The sequence below is a fragment of the Eschrichtius robustus genome, chromosome 20, assembly GCF_028021215.1.
Source record: "Eschrichtius robustus isolate mEscRob2 chromosome 20, mEscRob2.pri, whole genome shotgun sequence".
NCBI classification, from domain to species: domain Eukaryota; kingdom Metazoa; phylum Chordata; class Mammalia; order Artiodactyla; family Eschrichtiidae; genus Eschrichtius; species Eschrichtius robustus.
Genome location: NC_090843.1, coordinates 16,795,421 through 16,809,484, shown reverse-complemented (window position 1 = coordinate 16,809,484; position 14,064 = coordinate 16,795,421). Strand labels below are relative to the sequence as shown.

The 14,064-nt window shown below is 45.5% G+C and overlaps 1 protein-coding gene across 1 annotated transcript in view; it reads left to right on the top strand.

Moving 5' to 3' along the window:
- Window positions 1–13,317: 13,317 nt before the first annotated feature.
- MAPT (microtubule associated protein tau) overlaps window positions 13,318–14,064 on the top strand; it is a 106,064-nt gene continuing 105,317 nt past the window's right edge. Inside the window, exon 1 of the mRNA XM_068531121.1 lies at window positions 13,318–13,441. The gene's annotated coding sequence lies outside the window, so the exon portion shown is untranslated. The remainder of the gene's footprint in view (window positions 13,442–14,064) is intronic.

The window sequence follows — 14,064 nt, the reverse complement described above, 5'->3', positions numbered from 1 at the left end:
ATTTAATCTTCTCTGACCTGCAATTTCCTGGTCTTTAAAATAAAAGAGTTAGTAATACAATGTTATATGTCAATTATGTATGTATAAAATAGAAAAACAACAAAGATATATTGTATAGCACAGGGAATTAGAGCCATTATCTTATAGTAACTTTTAATGGAGTATAATCTGTAAAAATACTGAATCACTACTCTGTACACCTGAAACTAATATAATATTGTAATCAACTATACTTCAATTAAAAAATAAATACATAAAAATAATAAATAAATTAAAGGGGTTGAGTTAGGGCCCCTCCGAGGTTGCTTCCAGCTCTGAATTTCTTTAATCGGAATCTGAGGCTGTGTCCTATGCTGCCCCCTCCCTACTCTGCCCCCCCCCTCCTCCCCGACACACACACACCTGCTTCTCTCCAGTCCTCACACTTTCCAGCTCATTCCTGACTTAGGGCCTTTGTGAGGCCTCCCAGACCGCCCAAGATAACAATGAGGGAGGGGAGAAAGGCAGGGCCAGATCAGAGAGGGCCTGGGAGACCCAGGAAAGGAGTTAGGATTTCAGCCTCAGGCAGGTAGGAAACCTCAAAAGGGTTTTAAATGCTGGGGGTGGGATAGGGTGGGAGGGGAGGAGGGGGAAGGGGGAGGGGTGGTGTGAGGCTGCCTCCACCATCTCATCAAAGCCAACAACAGTCTAAGTCTTGGTAGAACATGAAATATAAGGTAGAGCCTGGCTTTAAGCAATTGGGGGCCAGTCTCAAGGTAAACAGAGCTTGAAGAGAAGTGAAGGGTCAGAGTGACTCTATGTCAAGTGAGTCTCCCCTAAGTCCATTTACACTCTGTAGCACAGTGTTTTTCCATCTCCTGAATACGTAATGTCCCTCCCAAATTCACTTAAGGCATAGAGTGTCCTGTTTTGATGTCTTGTCAGATCCTTGAGCTGAAACCCAAATTTATTCTCAAAAATGTCACTCAACACAATGATATATCATTCCTCCCCTCTTTCTCTCTTTTTGCCTCACCCTTTCTCTCAACCACTGTTTTCCACCCATCTTCTTTTCACCAGACTCCTAAGATTTTGGCCCCTTCTCTCTCTTTCCCCACTTAGTGAGATTTGCCATCCTTTGATAAACCCTCTTTCCAGTGGGACTTTATTGCTGGTCTAGCCTGCCCTTCCCCAGTGGCCTTTGGGCCTGGCCTCATCTTCCATGCTTTGGCTCCACGTGACTTTCCAAGGCTGGATTCCCCAGGCTGAACATGCAGAAAAGCTTCCAGGACGCTCTCCTTCTTCCTTCTTTCCCTCAAGTCCAGCCTCATGAGGTGCAAATGGTTAACTGCAACTCCCTTGGATGGGGGGTTGTGGGTTCAGAACAGGCTATAGGTAAGGCAGGGGAAGGTCCAGATGGGGACTCAGACCCCTTCAGATCTCTCCCCTTCCTGTTTCTGTTTCTCTTGGAGGGACTTTCTCCACAAGGCTAGAACCCTGGCCACCGGAGAGGAAGGGAGCCTCTTCCTCCAGTTCCAACTAGAAAGAGGCCTACAGGTCAGCCCCGCCCGGATCAGGTGCCCAGTTGCAGGACCAGAGGGGTGGACACCATCATAGGGGCCTCCGATCAGAACCACATGGTTCCCCAAATAGAAAATAGTAACAAATATGACAATTATTAATCCAACTCTTATATCAACAATCACCTTACACATCAATGGTCTAAATGCACCAGTTGAAAGACAGAGATTGTCAGAGTGGATCAGAAAACATACTGCATGATTCCAACTATATGACATTCTGAAAAAGGAAAAATTAAGGAAACACTACAAAATCAGTGGTTGCTAGGGGCTGTAGGGGAAGGATAAACAGGTAGAGCGTAGAGGATTTTTAAAGCAGTGAAAAGTACTCAGTGTGGTACCATAATGATGGATACATATCTTTATACATTTGTCGGAACCCATAGAACAGGGGTCCCCAACCTTCCGGTACCAGTCCAAGGCCTGTTAGGAACCCGGGCTGCACAGCCGGAGGTGAGCGGGCGAGTGAGTGAGTGAAGCTTCACCTTCCGCTCCCCAACGCTCCCCATCCCTCCCCATCGCTCCCCAATGCTCCCCATCGCTCCCCAACGCTCCCCATCGCTCCCTATCCCTCCCCATCTCTCCCCATCGCTCCCCAACGCTCCCCATCGCTCGCATCACTGCCTGAACCATCCCCCGCCCCCGTCCGTGGAAAAATTGCCTTCCACGAAACCGGTCCCTGGTGCCAAAAAGGTTGGGGACCGCTGCCATAGAATATACAACCATAATGTAAGCTATGGACTTTGGATGTTTATAACGTGTCAATGCATGTTCATCAACTGTAACAAATGTAGCACTCTGGTGGTGGGTGTTGATAATGGGCAAGGCTGTGCATTTTGGGGGGGAGCAGGGAGTATATGAGAAATCTCTGTACCTTCCCCTCAATTTTGCTGTGAACATAAAACTGCTCTTTAAAAATTGGCTTAATAAAAACAAGTGCTAGGAAAAAAAAAAAAAAGAACCACATGGTTCCCATTCACAAAAGGGACATTTCTCCTAAAGAAGAGGACATCCATGCCCTAGAAAAAGGGAACAAGTTTTAAGCAGACAGAACAGGGGGTGTCCACATTGCCCCATGTTCAGCCCAGGGGCTGACCTTGGTAGGTATGAGGTCTGGTTCCTTAGCAGCAGGAAGACCCTGGGAGACCTGGCTGGCGTCTCCAGCTGTTCTTGCTTTACCTTCTCCACCCAGATGCTGCAGTCGACAGCAGATGCCCAGAGCTCACTGGCTCCTGACTCCAGCGGCCCCTCCTCAGGGCACCAAAAACCTTGGATGCTGACAAATCTGACTTTTTTAGGAAACCAGCCCTATCTGGAAGAAAGTTATTTTCTATTTTAAAATGTCAGATGTGGAATGTCAATTTTCTCAGAAAATGTATCATTTATATACAAAGGATGGGCCCATGTTTTTCTCCAGGATGCTACTTTTCAAAAAGTCAGAATTTTTTAGAGCTGAGAGGCCCCTGGACAGTCTTTTATTCCAACCCACTCATTTTACAAATGAGACAACAGGTACAGAGAAGTCAAGCGTTTTACCCAATAATACCAGCTAGTTAGTAGCATTGGCAATAAGGAATCCTAATAATTAATCAACACTCAGGGTTTCCATGTGATGTTTGCAAACTATTCAAGAAAAAATGTAGTAATGAAAACTTATCCTGGACAGGTATGCTTTTTTTTTTTTTTTTTAAAGGCTTAAAGTTTAAGCCATAGGGGTATTTTTTTTAACTACATGAATATTAAATTGAATTTTTCTCTTTTGTGCATTTATCTACAAAATGTTTTATCTTTTTTGTCAAATGGTAATGAATCTTAGCTTCACATTTCTTTGCCGTTTACCTCCACCTCTGGAATCTCGGGATCTAGAAGCAAACACTTCAGGGCACCAAGGGAATTAGGACAGAAGACTTCTTTGTAAAAGAGTTACTTTAGTCATTGGTCACTCTTTCTGATTTATCTAGTTTGAATATTCACATTTGTCTTCCTTAAAGAGACATGCACCCCTATCATTATCATGTTTGGTACAATTTTTCTTCTCTAGCCTGTTCATAATTTTGATGCCACACCCGAAACCCAAAGTCATTGGCCTGAACTTACAAGAAGAAAGTAGTTATTGTGGATGAATATGCAAAGCACATGGGCCCTGAAATGCTGTTGTTGGACACAAAAGTCCCTCTGTGACTTTGTAATAGCCGGTCCCCCACATCACACAGAGCAAGAAAAAGGGCACACACTGTGCTCACGCTGTTTCACCCTCTTGAATTTGTAAACAACTGAAACATAACACAAACAAGCTGTTTCTTTTTTTAGCTTGCTGGTGTTTTTAACTCAATAAAATGTTTGTTAATTAACTTCATGAACTTTTTTTTTTTTTAACCCCAGATTATCTTGGCATTTGAATGGACTCCACTGGCTGGTTTGAATGGGATGGTTTCTTTGACTATGGGTTGATTTCTGTGTATGCCCTTGTAACAGTCAGGATAAGCTAGGCTATGGTGCAATAACAAAGGATACCCGAATCTCAGTGGTTTGACAGAAGTTTGCTTTCCTCTCATGTTACACGTCCCATGAGGATCAGGAGGGAGCTTGCAGTTTATGGTAATCACTCAGGGGCCCTACCTGAAGGAGGCTCCATCTTACCTGTGCTTCCACTCACCTCAGAGGACGGAGAGAACTCCGGAGGGACTCACAAGCAATCAAATGCTCCAGCCTGGAAGTGCCACCCATCACAACTCATTGGTCTGAACTAGTCACGTGACCCTGCACATCAGTAAGTCCATTGCCCTGTGTGCTCACCAGACCTCAGCATATACACACACCACTCACAAGAACCCCATCTCCATACCGCATCCAGGGAAAAGCCTCTCTAAGGAGAGCCCAGTGCCGAATCAACTGGTCAAACATTTAAGTACCAATTATGAGCAAGGCCTGGATGGAACTCAGGAATAAAGACAACCAAAGTCATAGAAAAATTTCACCTAATTTTATGGTACATGAGTTGTATTTCTTTTTCTTTAACATCTTTATTGGAGTACAATTGCTTTACAATGGTGTGTTAGTTTCTGCTTTATAACAAAGTGAATCAGCTATACATATACATATATCCCCATATCTCCTCCCTCTTATATTTCAATTTTAAAAAAACATTGACGTGTTCTTCCATGGAGGAAAAAAGTCATAGAGGTGCTACTGACGTCTACCAGGTAGAGGCCAGGGACACTGCTACGTGTCCTACAATGCACAGCACAGGCCCCACAACAAAACTTGCTGTCTAGAGTTCTTCCAGGCACATAAATCTGAGTCCGGGTCTCACACCTCACTCCTGAGCCCACCTAGGATCATGGGACAGGTTGATTGTCCCATGGTTGCCATGGTTGAGAAGCCCTGTATTAGAGTAATGCAAAATTCACATTCTGAAAACACAAAACAAAAATCAATCCCCAAACCAAAACAAGCAAAAGTCTGCCTTGAGTTCGGCCCCTGCATGTTGGATTAGCTGGGAGGTTAATCCCATTAACCCATTGGTTCCCATTGCTGAAGCCACATGCAAGCATCCATTAGATGGGCTGCAGCTGGGCCCTGCATGGGGTGGTGACCAGATCCCACTTCTGATAAGTGCTTACAAGTGGCCTGGACTCTCCAAACACTTGTTAGCACTCCTTCCCAGCAGTGAGGGCAACCAAAAATGTCTCCAGACGGTGTCAAATGTCCCTGGGGGCAAAATCTCCCCCAGTAGAGACCCTGTTTTAATAAAATTTTCAAGTTTGCAGAGAGTACAATTCCAGTTGTGCTGCAGAGGAACAAACCCTGGAGCGGGAAATGGAGGGCCTGATTTTAAACCCAGCTCTGCCATTAATCACTCAGGGCTTCCCTCTTTGGGCCTATGTTTCCCTATCTGTAAGATGAGAGGCTCGAACAGGACGATTTCTAAAGTCTATTCAGAGCTTTCTAAGGCTCTAGGGCTGGGGTGCTGGAATTTTTCATTCTAATACTTTTCCAGCCTCTCCCCAAAGAAACAGTGGCGAGAGGATTTCAGCTGCACGGTGACACAGTTCACGTGACTGGAGGGGGCTGATAAAGGGACCAAAGAGCGTGGAGGGCTGACAGCCAGTGGGGTGGCTGGGCAAACAGGAGGAGAGGGGAGAGGCAGTGGAGGTCCTGAAACCACCAAAAGGCAGTTCCAGCGCTGACTCTGCACTAAAAAGTCATCTGCGATCCAAGGAATAAGAAGAGGTGGGCAGGGGCTGCTAAACGGTTTTTGGAGAAGTTGAGGTAAATAGCATGCAAAGTACACAGAGAAAAGAGCAATGTACCAAGAATGGGAGGGAATTGTGTGTGTGTGTGTGTGTGTGTGTGTGTGTGTGTGTGACTCTGCTGTTTCCTTGCTAATGGCAAGAGAAATTGAACAATTTCCATTCAGCTTGAATCTGCCTGTGAGCTTTAAAAAATCATAATCACAGGATTATTAGATTTGCTGGTCTTTTTTTTTTTTAAATAAATTTATTTATTATTTATTTTTGGCTGCATTGGGTCTTTGTTGCTGCGTGCGGCTTTCTCTAGTTGCAGTGAGCGGGGGCTACTCTTCATTGCGGTGCGCGGGCTTCTCATTGCAGTGGCTTCTCTTGTTGCGGAGCTCAGGCTGTAGGCGTGCGGGCTTCAGTAGTTGTGGCACGCGGGCTCAGTAGTTGTGGCTCGCAGGCTCTAGAGCGCAGGCTCAGTAGTTGTGGCGCATGGGCTTAGTTGCTCCATGGCATGTGGAATCTTCCCGGATCAGGGCTTGAACCCATGTCGCCTGCATTGGCAGGCGGACTCTTAACCACTGTGCCACCAGGGAAGCCCAAAGATTTGCTGGTCTTTTACTGGCCTCTTGACTCTTGTTCAGCTGTAATCAAAAGACAGGGGTGAGAGGAGAAAAGAAAGAGATGTCCCCTTGTTCCTTGCCATCCACATTTCCACCTGGTCCATCTCAGAATCCAATAAAGCTTTACAGTGAAGTTGAATGGGAGTGAGAGGTATTTAATAAAAGGCTCTTCTGTCTAAACAATGATTCAGGACTTTTTGGAAGCTGGGAGAGACAAGCTGAATGGCCCACTCCAGGTCCCCTAAAGAGGGTTTATGCATACCCTTTATTTGTCTTAGGTTTATACCTGTTCTGGTTTTTTCCAGCCACATCAACACTTCTCTGGATTGCCAATAAGCTGAGCTCTCAGGCTCTGCTGTATCCCACAGTCTGCACCTGTTTCTCAGAAATGTTTCACCCAGTTCTTCTTTTATCCATCCAGTCTACAGGCCTCTCATCAGCTGTTTATGAAGCACCCACTGTGTGTCAAGTACTGTGTTATGCAGTAAGGTGAATAAAATACAGTTCAGGCCTTCCAGGGCGTCACACTCAGATGGGATAGACAGGTACACAAGCGATCACCCCCCCTCCCAGTGTGGTAAGTGGGCCTCCCGGGGTAACACCTGGCCCTAAAAGGCAGGTCTCAGGGGAGGCCTTCTGAGGAGGGGGTATCGGAGCTAAGTCTTAAAGGACAAGAGGAGGGGGTATTGGAGCTAAGTCTCAAAGGACAAGAGGAGGGGGTATTGGAGCTAAGTCTTAAAGGACAAATAGGAGCTGTTCAGGCAGAGATAAGAGAATGATCTAGGCTTATGAAAGGTTTGAAAGCAAGAGAGAGTTTGGTGATTCAATGACCTGTAAAGAATATAATGTGATTGGATAGTAGTGTTCAGCGAGGACCCAGGCTGCATTTGCCAAGCCAAGGCAGTGCGTGTCTGTTTCAAACCACCTTATTGAATATTTGGTGTTGGTTTATTAACATTGAGCTCGCAGCCAACAGCCCCGTAACTCGTGCCTGCATGACGCTTCCCTAATGCACATATTTTCTCCATGCGGCACATCACAGCCTTCTTGTGCTTAGAAACATTAGAGCCATTTTAAACAGCAAAATCAGGGAATTCCCTGGCGGTCCAGTGGTTAGGACCCCGCACTTTCACTGCCGAGGGCGAAGGTTCAATCTCTGGTCAGGGAACTAAGATCCTGCAAGCCATGTGGTGTGGCCAAATAAATAAATAAAGGATAGATTTTTAAACAATAAAAAATAAAAGCGAAGTCACCAGCAAAACCCACAAAACTACAGAAAGCATGGCAAAGCGTGGCACTAAATAGATGGAGGAAAGGACACTTGCTTACAGGGTGAGAGCTGAAAGCAGAAGAGAGTAATGCCTTGCTGGACCTCGGCTGGGAACATGCGAGGTTGGACCGATCACATTTTCTGCCCCCTGCTCATATCCACAAATGACCACAAACGTGCCACAAGTATTGATTTGCGGGGTACAAATACATTTAGGGAGTGGGCAAATTCACAGATATGGAGTCGTGTACAATGAGGATCATCTGTATTTCAAAAACGTAAATACGAACCCCTAAATTCTTGGTACTGCCAATGACCACTGTATTCAGTAAAATATTTTGATTTCTCCTAGAATCCAAGAGAAAGTCATGAGTGAGTTTAGAGGTATCTATGAATTTAAGACTAAAGATCTGGGGACATTTGTGCACTGTTGGTGGGGATGTAAATTGGTGCAGCCACTATGCAAAACATTATGGAGGTTCCTTGAAAAATTAAAAATAGAACTGCCATATGATTCGACAATTTCACTTCTGCATATTTACCAGAAGAAAACAAAAACACTAATTTGAAAAGATATATGCACACCAATGTTCACTGCAGCATTATTTACAATAGCCAAGATATGGAAGCAACCTAAGTGTCCATTGATAGATGAATGGATAAAGAAGATGTAATATATATATATAGGAATATTACTCATCCATAAAAATTTAAAGAAAATCTTGCTATATGCGACAACATACATGAACCTAGAGGGCATTAAGCTGAATGAAATGTCAGACAGAGAAAGACAAGTACTGTATGATCTCACTTGTATGTGGAATCTCACTTGTATGTGTAAAGTACAAACAAACATAAACCAAAAACATATTCAGATACGGAGAAAAAAATGGGTGATCGTCATAGGGGAGGGGAGTGAGGTTGGTGAAATAGGTGAAGGGGATTAAGAGATACAAACCTCCAGTTATAAAGTAAATAAGCCATGAGGATGTAATATACAGCATAAGGAATATGGTCTATAGTATTGTAATGACTCTGTATGGGGACAGAGGGTTATAAGACTTTTATCATGGTGATCATTTCATAACATATGCAAATGTCAAATCACTATGTGGTACACCTGAAACTAACATAATATTGTACGTCAACTGTATTTCAATTTTTGAAAGAAGACTAAAGATCTGGGACTCATGGAAAGCAATCTTACACTGAAGCAGTGTTTAAAACAGACCATCCTGCGTCATTCTAGAAGGACAGCCTGTCAGAGGGTGGCTTACAGTTCATTCCCTGATGCTAGGGAAGCCAGACTACTGAACTAGCAGACTCATTTCCGACTGGAGCAAAGCAAAGTGCCTCAGAGCCTCAAAGGGCTCTCTGTTCTGTTAGCTGTCAACATCCGCACTGCCTGTATTCGCCTGTGCAGGAGCGTCAAGGAATCATGGGTCTTGAGCTGCCACTTGCTGACAGAAATGCAGCAGGCTTTGCCCAACAATGTGTTACGAGAACAGTCTCGGCAGTTGGTGCTTCAGAATTTTCCAGAACAGTGATAAATAAGTTCCTTAAGCTGCTAAATCCCAGGGACCCTCTGGGGCATTTATTTATTTGAAATGCTAGACATGGGACTGAGAGGTTTTATTTAATATTTAAAAGCATAGGTAGTCTCTTATATAGGAAAAAAATTAAGTTATACAACACAGTTCCCTCAGAGTCTCATCTCGTAGCTGTCCCACTGACTTCATGGGGACTTTCCTTGATCAAAAAAGTATCACTATAATGCTTAGAATTTTATTTTTAAAGAATGCATGTCACAAATTGCCTGGGTGGTACCTAACGCCAGAGTTTTTGGGTTTTTTTGCATTTCCCCAATTTTGTTTGAATTTGTAAAAGGTGGATTTTATTTTTAGAGTAGTTTTAGGCTCAAGCAAAACTGAGTAGAAAATACAGATACAGTTTCTACCACCTCTTGCCCCCTCCCAGGCACAGCCTCGCCCAGGATCCACATCCTGCATCAGAGTGGTAACTTTGTTACAATCCATGAACCTACACTGACACATCATTAGCACCCAAAGCCCACAGTTTAGAGATTACTCTTGCTGCTGTGCGTTCTGAGTTTTGACAAACGTATGACAACGTGTATCTACCATTATAGCATCATACAGAATAATTTTGCCCTAAAAATCCCTCTTCGCCCCACCTCTTCCCCCTTACCCCTGAACAACTACTGACCTTTTTACTGTCTCCATAATTTTGCCTTTTCCAGAATGTCATATAGTGGGATCATATGTATCCTTTCCAGATTAGCTAACCCTGAATGTGTAAGATCAATATCAATTAATAAGTAACCTGCAAATCACTATACTGAGAGCAACTTACAGTCTTGATTATCATTGTTTTCCCCCCACACAGTTTGTTGAAAGGATAAACAACCTCCTTCTCTGATTAAAAAAAATCAGGACACTAATAACAGTCAGTAATAGTACTTAGAACTTGGTATTACTTAGAAAAAGAAATGATAATGATATTTACTCTGAATAAAGAACAGCTTGCAGGCTTCCCTGGTGGGGTAGTATTTAAGAATCTGCCTGCCAATTCAGGGGACACGGGTTCAAGCCCTGGTCCGGGAAGATCCCATATGCTGTGGAGCAACTGAGCCCGGGAGCCACAACTACTGAGCCTGTGCACCTAGAGCCTGCGCTCCACAACAAGAGAAGCCCTGCTCGCCGAAAGTCTGTGCGCAGCAATGAAGACCCAACTCAGCCACAAATAAATAAATCAAATAAATTTTTAAAAAATGCTTAAAAAATAAAAAAAGAACAGCTTGTAAAAAATAAAGTGCAAACGCCGACTATAGCTCATGAGATGTGACTCAGGTCTCAATATTTTGGTATCCTTTAGAATTCTTTTTTCAGTTTTATTAAGATATAATTGACATACAGCACTGTATAAGTCTAAGGTGTACAGCATAATGGCTTGACAGATATATATTGTGAAATAGCTACAACAGTAAGTTCAGTTAACATCTATCACCTCATATAGTTACAAAAATTTTTTTTCCTTGTAATGAGAACTTTTAGGATTTAGTCATCATGTTGTACATTACATCCCACTTTTAGAATTCTGACTACATCTTCCATAGAGTGGGATTTTGCCAGTGATGCTACAGTTTAAGTGAAAGTTAATATTTAACTTGATTTCAAGTTCTGTGTTTGGGGCTCCCCTTTGAGAACTCCCCAAATTACCTGACATTCCCCTAGGCAGGCATATCCAGAGTGTCTGGGCAAAGCCAAATATAAGGAGAGGCTGATCTCATGGATCTGTTATGCCTTGTCCCTATTTCTGGGCCCCAGGATGATCTTCGCTTTTTTGACAATAGAGCTACACTGCTGAGTCATGTGTAACTGAAACCCTCGTCTGCAGTTCGTCCTGCTTCTTGCTGGAATCCAGAAAACCTAGACAAGGGGCAATGTTCTCAGCAGGATAATGGAGGGAAGGAGAGGTGGGTAAGAGGCATTCAGGAAATATAAAGACAGAAAGGAAAATTTGGGCCTAAGCGATAATTAGCGAGCGGTAAGTCCAGAGAAACTAAGGCATGGCTCTGCCTCCTTTTATATAATTGAGGTGTTTACAAATTTGCCTGTAAATCAACTTACATTTCAAACGCATCAGGGGAGCTGACATTTAGGGGAATATGGATATGGTTCCTTTTGCAGAGTAAAGCATTTGTCTGTAATGTTAATACTCACTTTCTAATCTAGCTGTATTATATTGATATTCCCCTACGTTGGCTTTGAGAGAGGACTGTAGGTGTCTCATCAAAGCACCTTGCCTAGCAGACAATTAGGCGGAACAAATACACTTCAGGCTATCCATATACTCTGCCAGGTTGTAAATATGCCTTCCAGTTGGAATGATTAGGGGAGGCTTTGGTAAAATTTGAGCTAGGTTTCGAAAGTTAGGTAGGATATTGGTGAAGAAAGAGCAAGGACTTTGTAGGCAAAGGAAAACCCCAGAGTAGAGCAAGAGTTCCAGTCAAACAAGCTCCATTGGCCATAGAGTAGATGAGAGAGAAAACTGGAAAGGACAGAGGCTCAGATGATGGGCTGGGGGCGGGGGGGGCGGGGGAGGAGGTGCAGATGAGGGGGGGCGGGGGGGGGGAGGTGCAGATGAAGAGAAGTTTAAGGCTAAGGAGTTTAATTTCACTTAGGGAGAAGTTAGAAGCCTTTAGGCAGGATGAGCTGATATAGAAAGAAACAGAGAAGGGACACCAGTAAGGTCACTACATATCGAGAACCAAGATAAGGGTCTTTAGGATGGTGGCAGTTGGAACAACAAAAAGGTCAATTCTAGAGACTCAGAGCCTAAGAAATTGGCCCCCATCTCCATCATCCACTCAGTGCTCCCAATAATACATTAATTAAACCCCTGTGAATAAAGCATCTTTAAATACCTGCTTTTTGTATTATCTGTAACATACAATACTGCTTTGAAAAAAATACATGAGCTATGCAAATTAAAGCTTTAAGACAAATTCCCATCTTAGGACAAGATGGCTGTCTCCAAGCCCTCATACACTTAAAACCTCCCACAGCCAGGGCTTAAATTAGATGTTGGGGAGACCAAGCTAAGGACAAAACCTAGATGCTGGCTGACTGAGAGAATGAAAGCCTCTGGTCAGTTTCAGTCTGAGGCAGTGTTATCCAGGTGAGAATCTCCAGCAGGCATTTAGAAATTCAGATCTCAAGCTCTGTTTACAGTTTAACAGTGTTTCACAAACAAGGTAAAAATAACTGCATATGTGAAAATGCTCTGTAATGTGATAAGTGCCATTTGAACCTTCATCTAATTTAAGATTTTATTCTTGGGTCACAGATGAATAATAGATTCGAATGCTCCTTGTTAAAACAAAAAACCAAAACCCCCCAAAACCTTGCACTACCGTATTACAATTGAGTTAGCCTGCTTTCAGCCTATCTGCTAAGAAAAGAATTCACCTTGATCAGTAACAAAAAAGGTGGACAGATTGAAAGGAAGCAGATCCGGGGAACTGATCTCCAACAAGGGGAATCATTTCGGGAAATTCAGGGGAGGGTCAGGGTGCCAGCGATAAGGAGGGCAAGCCCGAGGGAGGTTTGAGGTCCAGGGTGGACGGACTGGAGGACGGGCCATCTGGAAACCCGCCCAGACTTTTCCCAGATAGGACATCACCCCAGGAAGACAGGGAAAAAAAGGGGCAGCGGACCTGGGGGCGGAGCACCCAGCCTCTTCTCGACCCAGAGAGCATCCAAGCCTCCCCCCCAAGGGAGGAGACCCCTCAGACAAGACAAAGGCTCCCCAGCAGGAGGAGGGCCAGAGTGCGCGTGCGCATTGCGGTCAGCGCCGCGGCCCAAGTCGTGGGAGGGAGGCGAGACCCGGGAAGGGAAGCTCAGATAGGAGAGAGCCGAGAGGCGAGGATGGGCCGATCCTTGGAGCTCTCGCGCGCGCCTACTGGTGGCCGGAGGAGAATACGCCCGCGGAGGCCTCACGGCCCGCCCCTCCCCTCGGGAGGCTCGCGCTCCCGCTGCTCGCGCCTGCGCTGCCCGCCGGTCTCAGGAGCGCGCCCTCTTCGCTCGTGCGCGCGCTCGCAGTCTCCACCACCCACCAGCTCAGGCACCAGCAGCAGCGCCGCCGCCGCCGCCCACCTTCTGCCACCGACACCACAGCTACTTTCTCCTCTGCTTCCCTCTACTGTCCTCGCCCTCTGTCGACTATCAGGTAAGTGCGAGGCTCCGACATCTGCCTCCCTGTCCTCCCTCCTGCACCCCCATGCCGCCTCCCCTCGCCTCAGAGATGGGTTTCATGAGGTGGGCATTGGTCGGGGGCAAAGGCGGCGGCCCCTCCTTGCGCCCTCAGCGCTCCGGCGCCTGGATTGGGGCGACTTGGAAAGGGACCCATGCAAGGGATGCACGCTCGCGCGCGCGCGCTCGTGTGTGTGTGTGTCCTGGGGGGGGGTTTGTCTACACGACCCGCTTCTCGCGGACCCGTCAGGTGTTGTGCCCACAGGGTGGGGCGCGGATGGCGGTGATCTGGGGGAGGGGGCTGCTATGCACTCTCGAACACCGCCTTTTGCCGCAATGGGCGTATGACTGTGTGTGGGGTGGGGGTGGAGGGGAGTCCGGTGACGACCCCCGAAACCGAACCTGTAATCCAATTTCTCTGCCTCGGTTTGCCATCAGCTCTAAGGAAGGTATTGATCGGGTTCTAGAAAAGATGACTCCCTGCCTGCCTCTCCCCGGCAGCGATTCCAGTGGGGCTTTCGCTGCCCTTGGTTTAAGGCGGTGGCCCACCCTCTCCTCTATTTCCTCCTTCACAAACCCTCAGGGGACATTTGAGGGCTG